At 44.6% G+C, this 10,504-nt stretch overlaps 1 long non-coding RNA gene across 2 annotated transcripts in view; it reads left to right on the forward strand.

Moving 5' to 3' along the window:
- LOC144824773 (uncharacterized) overlaps window positions 1-9,891 on the forward strand; it is a 141,299-nt gene extending 131,408 nt beyond the window's left edge. The window contains exons 1-5 of one of the 2 annotated variants that reach the window (XR_013609109.1): window positions 1,801-2,289; window positions 5,097-5,191; window positions 5,284-5,398; window positions 5,499-5,587; window positions 9,445-9,891. This is a non-coding gene — a long non-coding RNA (uncharacterized LOC144824773). Of the gene's footprint in view, window positions 1-1,800; window positions 2,290-5,096; window positions 5,192-5,283; window positions 5,399-5,498; window positions 5,588-9,444 lie in introns of those variants that run through there. The other variant, XR_013609110.1, reaches the window with a different exon arrangement.
- Window positions 9,892-10,504: the final 613 nt, after the last annotated feature.

The following is a 10,504-nucleotide window of genomic DNA, read 5'->3' on the forward strand; positions in this document are numbered from 1 at the left end:
ACAGCTAGGTCTACATATTATTTTGCAATTCTGATTGCAGTGAAAGGAAGCGTTCCCAAAACAGGCATGGAGGGCATGCTTCACTAACGTAGGATCAATATGCTTGAAATCTATTGGCGAGCTTTCTACTACCTATACAATTTATTTATGAACTTTTGACGATTTACCTCCAATCCCTGTAGTATTTCAGACAATCTAAAATCATTTTAGAATTCCAGGGTTACGCCCATTTTGCAAAATGCATGCAGATTTTCCATTGTCGGAAAATTCACATGAGTGAATGATGCAGAAGTGTTTATTTGCACACTTATGTTTTTTTCCAATGGGAATTTCCCGGTGCAGCCCAGCTGTGAGCTTTCAGCACTCCATTAATGAGCATGTCTAACTGTTGGCTCCTCGAAACGAATAATTGCCCGGCGGCTTATCGATTTTTAGCAGGTGATGGAAACGCTGAAGGTGCACAGAAATGTATTCGCAAGGAAAAGAAACAAAGGTCTGTTTTTCCAGAAGTGGACTTGTTGCGATCGGTAGGGCATAAACGTATAATTCCTGCCCGTTAAGCCGTTCATGCTCCTACACTTCTTCCACAATTCGGGGTATGAGAGCTTAGTAACAGATGCACTGTCCACAAACAAATGTGAGACTAACCAGTAGTCTTTGCCCTCCAACCTCTATGAATAACTACTCATCGTTGCCAACATTTGAAACAAAAATCCGGGAAAACTTTGCTGCACAGGGCTGCTGCAGATAGAAAGTACGTATTCGCGTACCTGTGTGTATTAGAGAGGAACAGTTTCTGCAACAATATTACACAGCCATGATAGTCTCCAACTTACCAGGACTATCCCTGCAAAAAACGGGACAGTTGGCAACTATGCCTAGGAGCCGTATTTCTATCTAGGGTATCCGTACCACTAATATTGAAATGGAAAGAACACACGTGTTATGGGAACACTTTTGTACAGTACAGTGTCCTGGCAGTACCAGGCATGGGCAATTTTCGGGAGACTGGAAGGGTGGGGGGCTGGTTTTGCCACTGTAGGGGCGGATGTTGTTACTGGGGGGATGGGTATTGCAGCGGTGCTGCAATATCGTCCCCCAGTAACAAAAGCAGCATTGCTTCACACTTGCACAGTCCCCCACCCACCAAAATTGCCAGGGCTGCTTTGGGTTCCCAGTCCGGCCCTAACTGTTCCTGGTTTGACAATGCCATGTGCATACGGCCAGGTCATGGCCTCTGCTCTGCCTACAGCTGGTGATGCCCACTCGCTGAGCCAGCTGTGTGGAGTACAGTGGCATAGCCAGTGTGTCATGGGTCCTAGTGTCAAGAAAGAAATTGCTCCCTCCCATGGCAGCTATTCAAACTTTGCAATACACCAATTATCAGGGTTCAGTGGCTCCTGTAGGGCTCTGGGCCCTGGTGCCACTGCACCTGCTGCACCTATCAAAGCTACTCCCGTGGTGGAGGGAAATATTGGCGATGTTCAGTATAGCTCACAACACTGCGTAGGTGGGGGAAATCCTCACAAGCCCTTATCAGTCTCTTAAAGGTCAGAGCAATCAGGGATATTGGAACACAGTGCTGTTCTCGAGGTGATCATTAACCATCCCACCTGGCAGGGCGCACCTGGCAAGGGGAATTCAATGAGCAAGCAGGAAGAAGGCTTTCATTTTCTGAAAAGCATTTTTATATTTATTGGCTGCTGAGAAACTCATATCAGAAGCACAGCAAATGATTACTGGAAGCCTAAGTGACGTAACATACAATAATGGGCCCCCACTGCAACCCTTTGTGAGGGGGCCCTACAAATGAACTCTATCTCACAGAGATGCTCTGGCTTTGAGCTTGGTGCCCTCCAAGAACCATACAGGCCTATATTACCCAAATTACGTCAGCCAAAGAACAGGACGTGGAAGGTGGTACGCCCTTCACTTTGGGAGAAAACGAATGGCTCTTTAATCTTGGCCTGTCTATTTCATCCATGCCTGTGATCTAGGGCAAATCACTTTATCACCCAGTGCCGAAGTCTCGAGTTTCTCTTAGCTAAATTGCTGCTTAAGATGTATTTCAATGGTGACCTGGACAAGGACGTTGCAAAGGATCAATTGACAGCTATACAACAGCTTTAGATGCTCCCAAGTGTGTAAACATGTGTGTATTTGAGTGCGCTCATTTCCTGAATGACCATGAAGTCTTCTTCATTCAGTCTCCCAGTGGCTTGTTCCACAAAATATCGAGGCTAGGAGTGACAAGATTCACTAATACCGCGGAGGACAAACTATTGAAAGGTAAGTGCACATAGAGGAAGTATAGATGTATTATTCTAAACTCCACATCTATGCTACTTGAAGATATACCATACATATACTCAATTCGTAAAGTAATAAATGCTCAATCAAATCAAATCAAAAAGAAGCTTTATTCGGTTTCAATTTTGAGAATCCATAAAAGCACATAAAATATAGAGCAGACTTTGCATAGCTTTCATTATTATATTAAATAAAACCCATTTCATAAATACAAAGAGAAACATACCGAATTGCCACTAAAAACCAGTGTAAAAGAAAATCAATTCATTGATAATCTAAAAGGCAGTAGGCTCTTTAAAAAAGTTGTCACACTATACAGAGTAAAATCGTCCTCAAACATTTGTAGTCTGAGTAGGGCAGGTCTACATTGTCTCAATCCCCATTTTCTAAATAAACTGAGTATATACCTTCGCCTGATTGTGGTATAAAATCTACAAAATAGGATGCAGTGTAACATGGATTGTTGAGATACATCGTCGCAGGGACAGGGGGTCAAAGATCTTGACCAGGAGTTAACCACGGGAAAAATGGTTAATCTAAAAAAGCTGCCCCCCCTAAAACGAGTTAGCAGCATACGGGAATACCTACTCTGGGTAATTATCAAGTATCTCTGAAGCCCTTGGCCATCTATCATCAGATGATTTTGCATGACAGACACTTTCTTACTCTCCAGCTGCCACCTAGACTCTTCCAGGTGGGTAAGACAGATTTCCTTCAGTTTCTTCCTAGAAATGTCTATCATACTAGACGGATTGTCAAAATATTCCTGATGGCCAATGGCTATTGAGAAATGTCTATTAGGAAATGTCTCACATACCTAAACCACTCTATTTGCTGCTGCAACCCAGGAACCATTATTTGCAAAGTTTATGCCCAGGTAAGTGAACGTTTTAGTTTCTTCTATCTTAGCATCGGCCAAATAGATATTACAATGTATCTTGCGTATTTTGGAGCAAGTCATACTAAAAGTCTTGGTAGTGTTCATTTTTAAGCCCCGAGTACTCATATATTCAGCAAAGGAGTTGAGTGATCTTTGGAGAACCATTTGTGTTTGCGCCATGATGACCGCGTACAGCAGGATTGGCGCTGAACTACCTTGGATTTGGGGATAATCCTGCCGATTATCAATCAAGTGGGATGCAACACTATTAATATATAAGTTAAATAAAAACGGTGCTAGTATGCATCCCTGGTGAACTCCCTTTTTAATTGGAAAATTGGCTGTACACTCTCCTTTAATACCAAAGCCTGCCCTCTGGTACAATTCCTTGATATAAATTATAAGGCAGGGATCGATTCCTAGGTCAAGTAAAGTACCCCACAACATTTCGTGGCTAACGCAGTCAAAGGCAGAGCTTAGGTCCACGAAAGTCATAAATAACTTGTCCTCTTTTGCGACCATATATTTACCAATAATGATAGCTAGGTTTAAACCTTGCTCTACTGTACCCAGACCTTCTTTAAACCCGTATTGGTATTTAGAGAGCACCCCCGAATCTGCTGCCCACTGCTGAAGCCTATTTAAGATGACCCTCCCTGCCACTTTCATCAAAGAGTCCAATAAAGAAATTGGCCTGTAACATTTGGGGTCCTGGCGATCCCCTTTTTTAAAAATGGGGATCACTATCGCTTCCTGCCAGGTTGTTATAAAACCTATCTTATTAGAGCTGTTTAGTACCTGAGTCAGGAGAGGGGCCCATAATCTGGCTTCTGATTTGTAAATGTCCACTGGGACACCATCAGGTCCAGGGTCTTTACCCACTGAGCTCGCTGCTATTGCCCCTTCTATCTCCGATAATTCGAAGTTAATGTTCAGAGGAAATGTTCTTGATGAATTATTTGTTATATCACCAACTATAGCGACATCCGGGCCCTCCACCAGGAAATCCTTCTCATAAAGACCAGTGAAATGTTTGACCCAGGTGGCTTCGTCTATTGCTATTTCAAAACAGTCTGTTTTGCCAATGGTGAAATAAGGGGCATTAACCGCCTTCCGGGGGTATGCCCATATAATGCTTAGGAGACCTGGCATTGCCCTAAAAACTATGATTCGAACGGCTCTTAAGGGGCTATTTTGAGTTCCCGGAACGGTTAGTTTCATGTTTTGCCATTTGTCTAATAACATACATACACAGTGTCAAGATGGTCGCCATGCAATGTAGGCAAAGGAATGTCCTTTACTCATGCGCAAGGGAATAGTAACAACCCGGTACATTGCAGCTGCAAGCAATGAAAAGAGAGTGATATAAATAGAGGAGGGAGACGACTGGGTAAAATACAACCAGCGAGACTAGACGTACCCGTGGGACGGTAGAACTACGTAACTAAAAGGTGAGCCAGGGGGATGGTAAGGGATCCAAGGGGGCCGCTACATACCCAGGAGGGAACCGCTCCATAGAAAGATAGAGAGAGGGTGATTCGATATCCCCGTAATTAAATCCCTGTGATCAAATAATATGTTACCATTGGGGATGATGTTTCGATAAAAATTAGCAAAAGGAAAGGGACACGACAGACACGATAGAGTATTTATGAATAGCGGTATAGAATGTATTTGGATTACCGCGTCAATATTGGGGAAGGTGCCTACGCCGTCCTGGGTTTATAGAGCAATATACGGCTAAAACCATCGGGTTCTATATTTTGCATACTTTGCATACTTTGCATTTATACCATTGCATTTACATCAGGGAAGGTGTCCACGCTATATGGGGCTCATTGAGAGATGTATGGCTAGAACCAGAGAGAACTGACAATTAGTGGCGCATATTGTCTTTCCTCTATAGAAACCATCGAGTTCTACAATCCTGCACCAGGACGCAAGTGGCGGTCCGGAAGTATAGTTAAACCATGGGGAAGGAAGTGTCTCTAACTATTTAAGGTAAGATAGGGGTAAGGGGAAAAGACTGAGTAGATAGAAGGAACATATGGGACAACGAATAACATCAGAACTCTCCCTTATACCCTAAATAGGAACCTATATGAAACATTAGAGACCGAGTCAACCCGAAAGACTTAACTAGTGGTCGGAAGGAGCCAAAAAGACTAAAGATCTACAAACTCAGTCTCAGTCTACAAAAAGGAAAAGGTACAATGGAACCCCCCCATAAAACGTGATGAAGCACAAATAGGGAGAGTACATAACTGCTAAAAGAACCCTCTCTTTTCTTGCTTCTTCCCCTTACTAGATTCCAAGTTCACTCTGAACAAATAAGATTGATTGACGATGGAATGCGAGAATGTTTATATATAAAGAACTACACCATAGATTCTAGAGGTCAGTATATATAAACGCAACGGGCCTGAGATATGTATGAGTGCTGGATATTTACAATGATACAGTGGAGGGATTAGAAACCAGGAAATTGCAAACAAGATTTAATAAGAACGAATGAGTGAGAGAACTCCGAACTGGTCACCTACTACTATGTAATGGAGGGACTAGATATAAGAAAACTGGGAACAAAATGCAATGAAATAAAGAGGCAAGAGAAAGACAGCTGCCATGTTAAATGTAGATAACTGATGCACTTGAAGCAGTGAGGGCACTGAGGGCAAGAAACATCATTGTCTGTCAGACTTATTATTATTATTATTATTTGACATTTATTGAGCGCACAGCTACCCCCAACGGGGGTGTCCCGGCGCTGAGGAATGCAGGAAGGAGTGGCCGTTGCTTATTTATATTATTGACATAAGTGGGCTGAGAATAAAAAGGTTTTCAGTTTGCCCCTGAACTGAGATTCAGTGTCAGTCATCCTGAGACTGATGGGCAGAGAGTTCCACAGTTTAGATACTGCCACTGTGAAGGCTCTACCACCCTTTCTCGCAAAACGGAATCGGGGAGTTGACAGCAGGTGAAGGTGATTCGATCTGAGGTTAAGAGTGAAGTGCACTGGTTTTAGTCTGAGGCTCAGGTATTTCGGGCCTTTCCCCTTAAGAGCTCTAAAGGCGAGTGTCAGGGCCTTGAATTTAATGCGGGCCGTGATCGGTAGCCAGTGCAATTTCTTCAAGTGGGGGGAGATTGAGTGACGATAAGGGACTTTGCAAATCAGCCTGGCAGCAGCATTCTGCACAATTTGCAGTTTGTGAAGCAGGTAGGCGGGAAGTCCCACGTACAGACTATTCGCGTAGTCTAGGTGTGACGTGATAAGAGCATGTGTCACTGTTTTTAGAGCTTCCTTGGGAAGAAAGGGGGAGATTTTTCTTATCATATGAAGTTTCCCAAAGCATGCTGAGGTGACTTTCTGAATCTGAGTCTTAAAAGATAGGTCGTTATCGAATTGAACTCCGAGATTGCGGGCAACCCTCACCGGAGCCGGTGGAGGGTTAAGTTCCCTAGGCCACCATGTAGAGGGGGGTAGGGGAATTGTCTGATTGAAGAATAGCACCTCAGTCTTTTCCGTATTTAATTTTAACGTGTTTGAGGTCATCCAAGCCACGATGTTGGAAAGACAGCTTCTGAAATTGTCGAAACCTGAGGGTGAGTGATCTTTAAAAGAAAATATAAGCTGAGTGTCGTCAGCGTACGATATCACTCTTACCCCCAAGGACTCGATTACCTTTGCTAGGGGAGCAACATAGATATTGAAAAAGAGGGGGCTGAGAGCAGAGCCCTGGGGTACCCCGCAGTCAAGTGGTTTCCTGTCTCTGGACCAGAACGGGCGGCACCAGACTTGTTGTGTGCGGCCCGTAAGGAAGGAAGAGATCCAGGCCAGAGGGGTGCCGTGAATCCCCATGTCACGGAGTCTCCCCAAGAGGATGGCGTGGGAGACCGTGTCGAAGGCTGCAGACAGGTCGAGGAGCACTAACATAGCCACCTCTCCCCTGTCCACAGTCTCCCGCACGGTCTCCGCCACCTCTAGTAGTGCCGTCTCAGTGCTGTAACCGGTCCTAAAACCGGATTGAGAGTCATGCAGCAGGTCCTGGTTCTCAATAAAGTCTGCTAGTTGTTCCTGTACTATTTTTTCCAAAATTTTGGCCGGTTTTGGAAGCAGGGAAATCGGGCGGTAATTACTGAGAACAGCAGGGTCCGCATCAGGTTTCTTTAAGAGGGGGACGAGAATTGCCTGCTTCCAGATGTCCGGAAATTGTCCTGTTCTAAGGGAGGAGTTCCATATTGATAGCAGGGGATTCACAATCGCAGGAGCAACTGTGGCGAAAACGTGAGCAGGCATCGGATCCAGGGGGGAGCCTGATTTGCATAGATGGAGTTTGCATAGTGCAGAATCTAAGGTGATGGGTTTGAACGCCATGAGTCTCTTGTCCTCGGGGCTGATGTCAGTGAGGGGGGTGACATCCGTAGCAGGGCTAAATCCTGTGTTAAAAGTAGCATAGATGAGAGAAATTTTCTCATGAAAGAAATTGGATAATTTGTCGCAGAGTTCTTGACACGGCTCTGTCTTTTGTAGAAGGGCCGAGGGGTTAGTGAAGTTTTTTACAACTTGGAAGAGTGCCATGGCGCTGTTATCTGCCGCTTTGATTTTACTAGCAAAGTATTCTCTCATGGTCGTTTGCTTAAGTTTATTGAAATTTTTTAGTGCCCCTCTGTACGTTGTTTTGGCACCTGGATCATAGGCACGACGCCAGAGGCGTTCGAGCTTTTTGCATTTGCTTTTTTCTTCCCGCAGCAACTGTGAGAACCAGGGAGCAGAGGGCTTGGATCTGGCTGAAGAGAGGGTAGTGAGGGGGGCGATTTTTTCAATGGCCGTGGTGATGTATTGATTTAGGTTAGCCACATCCTCATTGATATTGGCGGAGGGATGCCATTCAAGTTTGGCTAAGACGGGCTCGAGGTCCTCAAGTGTTACTTTAAACCACTTTCTACCCGTCCTCTCTGGCCTACAAACTGAGGTCAGAGTCGTGGCAAGTTTTAGGTTAAAAGGGATGGTAAAATGGTCCGACCAAGTCACAGGGAGAGGGGTACCCGTGGAGAGACCAGGTAGGTTGGTAAAGACCAGATCTAGCGTGTGCCCTGCAGAGTGTGTGGGGCCAACAACTTTCTGCAAGAGGTTAAAGCCCTCCAAGGTCTCTACCAAGGAACAAGCCTTAGTGCAGTTACTGTCGTCTACATGTAGATTAAAATCCCCCAAGACAGTAAAGTGCGAGTGTTTTAATGAGAGGTCAGCTAACCTAGACATTAATTCGGTCATATGAGTGGGGGGGGGGGTATTCGGGGGGTTGTAGATGAGTACCCCTGCACAGATGAGGAAAGCTGCCTCGGAAATGCAAAAGTACATAGCTTCAATGGGGCCCAAGTTGTCCAGTCTCCTATAGGAGATTGTCCAGTGGGCTCGGAGAATAATAGCTATTCCTCCTCCTGTCTTAGGACCCGATCTATCAAGCCCGGCAAATTGATAGTTCGGCGGGACAGCTAGGGCGATATCGGGTGTGAGTACTCTTTGGTCCAAGTTTCCGTGAGAAACAACATGTCCCAGGCATTCGTTGAGAGGGAGAGCCAGATGTCATTAGCGTGTTTAGGCAAGGAGCGGCAGTTGACTAGACACGCTTTTACTTCACGCAACAAGGAGCGGTGGCAGCTCTCGTTGGTAATCTTGCATGAGTTGTTGATCGTCGGTTGCAGGGTAAAAAGGCATTTGGGGCAAGTGTAACTTTGCGGCATTGGCGATGGGTTGTACCGCGGGTGGTCATCAACAGATAAGGGTCTGAGAGCTAGAAGGCTTTCTCTAGACCAGCACCGGCGTACCATTGAGTTATTTTGGGCATAGTGACCGGCGCTGGGCGCGGGCCGGGAGCAGACGGGCGCAGACGGGCTTGCCTTAGGCGCGCCCGCTGCGCTCGCCCGCTGCGCGTTCTCTGACACATTGGATATATAGGAAGCGGAGTTTGTAATCAGCTCCGCCCCATGTGGTGCCGGAACCACCCTGCGCATTCTGGTGCAGGTCTCCACGCCCTCCACTCAAACAGCAGACAGCTGCGGGGAACGAGGCGGGAGCCAAGCGCTAGAAATGTATTGTGCAAATAGCAGTTTAAAATCAAGTTCTAAATGAAGTTTAAAAATCGTAATTCATTTCACAACATTTTAAAACATATAGACCTGGGACTGTTAAACTATATTATGGTGTTGATATTTAATCGTAAATATACACTCATTGATGCTTTTCTAATATACAGGAAGGAAATGGTCGGTTGAACCTGCTGACCCCAAACAAAAATACTGTCCTGATGAAGGTGTGACCATATCCACGGGCTACAACACCGAAACTCGTCGACGCACTCTTATGTACAGAATTCAAAAAACCTAGGGAATCCTAGAGATATAGCATTGAAAGAATGCTGGAAAACCCCATGCATCTATGTAAAGGTTATTGAATCAATCAATCTGTAGCAATATCTAGTGCTCTATTGAAACGAGGGGGTTATGTTGTATGTTCTGTTTCATTAACTGATGATATACTATATGATTATTTTTGTGGATTGAAATTAATGTATTTTGCTTCTAATTCTTAATGTGTTATATATATGCATTGTCTTTTTGAATATGTTATACATACGTAACTGTATGATGTTTTGTTTTTAAAAATAGTTTTTTATATTATGAGATGTCTCGAATTTAACGCAGTCAGTAGTTTTCAACAGAATTCTTACAGATTTTTTAATAAGTACAAATTTTAAATAAAAAAGACTGTAGACCTTATGTTCTAGTCTGTGACCAGTGATTCAGATGAGTTATTCAGTATGTGTGGTGAGTGAGTGAGATAAAGGTTCTATCCCTGGAAAGGTTCGTAGACATTCGGGAAGCAGCCCTCTTGACTACGAACCTTTCCAGGGATAGCCCTTTGACTTCTACTGTACCCAGACCTTCTTTAAACCCGTATTGGTATTTAGAGAGCACCCCCGAATCTGCTGCCCACTGCTGAAGCCTATTTAAGATGACCCTCCCGGCCACTTTCATCAAAGAGTCCAATGAAGAAATTGGCCTGTAACATTTGGGGTCCTGGCGATCCCCTTTTTTAAAAATGGGGATCACTATCGCTTCCTGCCAGGTTGTTATAAAACCTATCTTATTAGAGCTGTTTAGTACCTGAGTCAGGAGAGGGGCCCATAATCTGGCTTCTGATTTGTAAATGTCCACTGGGACACCATCAGGTCCAGGGTCTTTAACCCCTGAGCTCGCTACTATTGCCCCCTCTATCTCCGATAATTCGAAGTTAATGTTCAGAGGAAATGTTCT

This window comes from Lissotriton helveticus, chromosome 3_1, assembly GCF_964261635.1.
Source record: "Lissotriton helveticus chromosome 3_1, aLisHel1.1, whole genome shotgun sequence".
Lineage (NCBI taxonomy): Eukaryota > Metazoa > Chordata > Amphibia > Caudata > Salamandridae > Lissotriton > Lissotriton helveticus.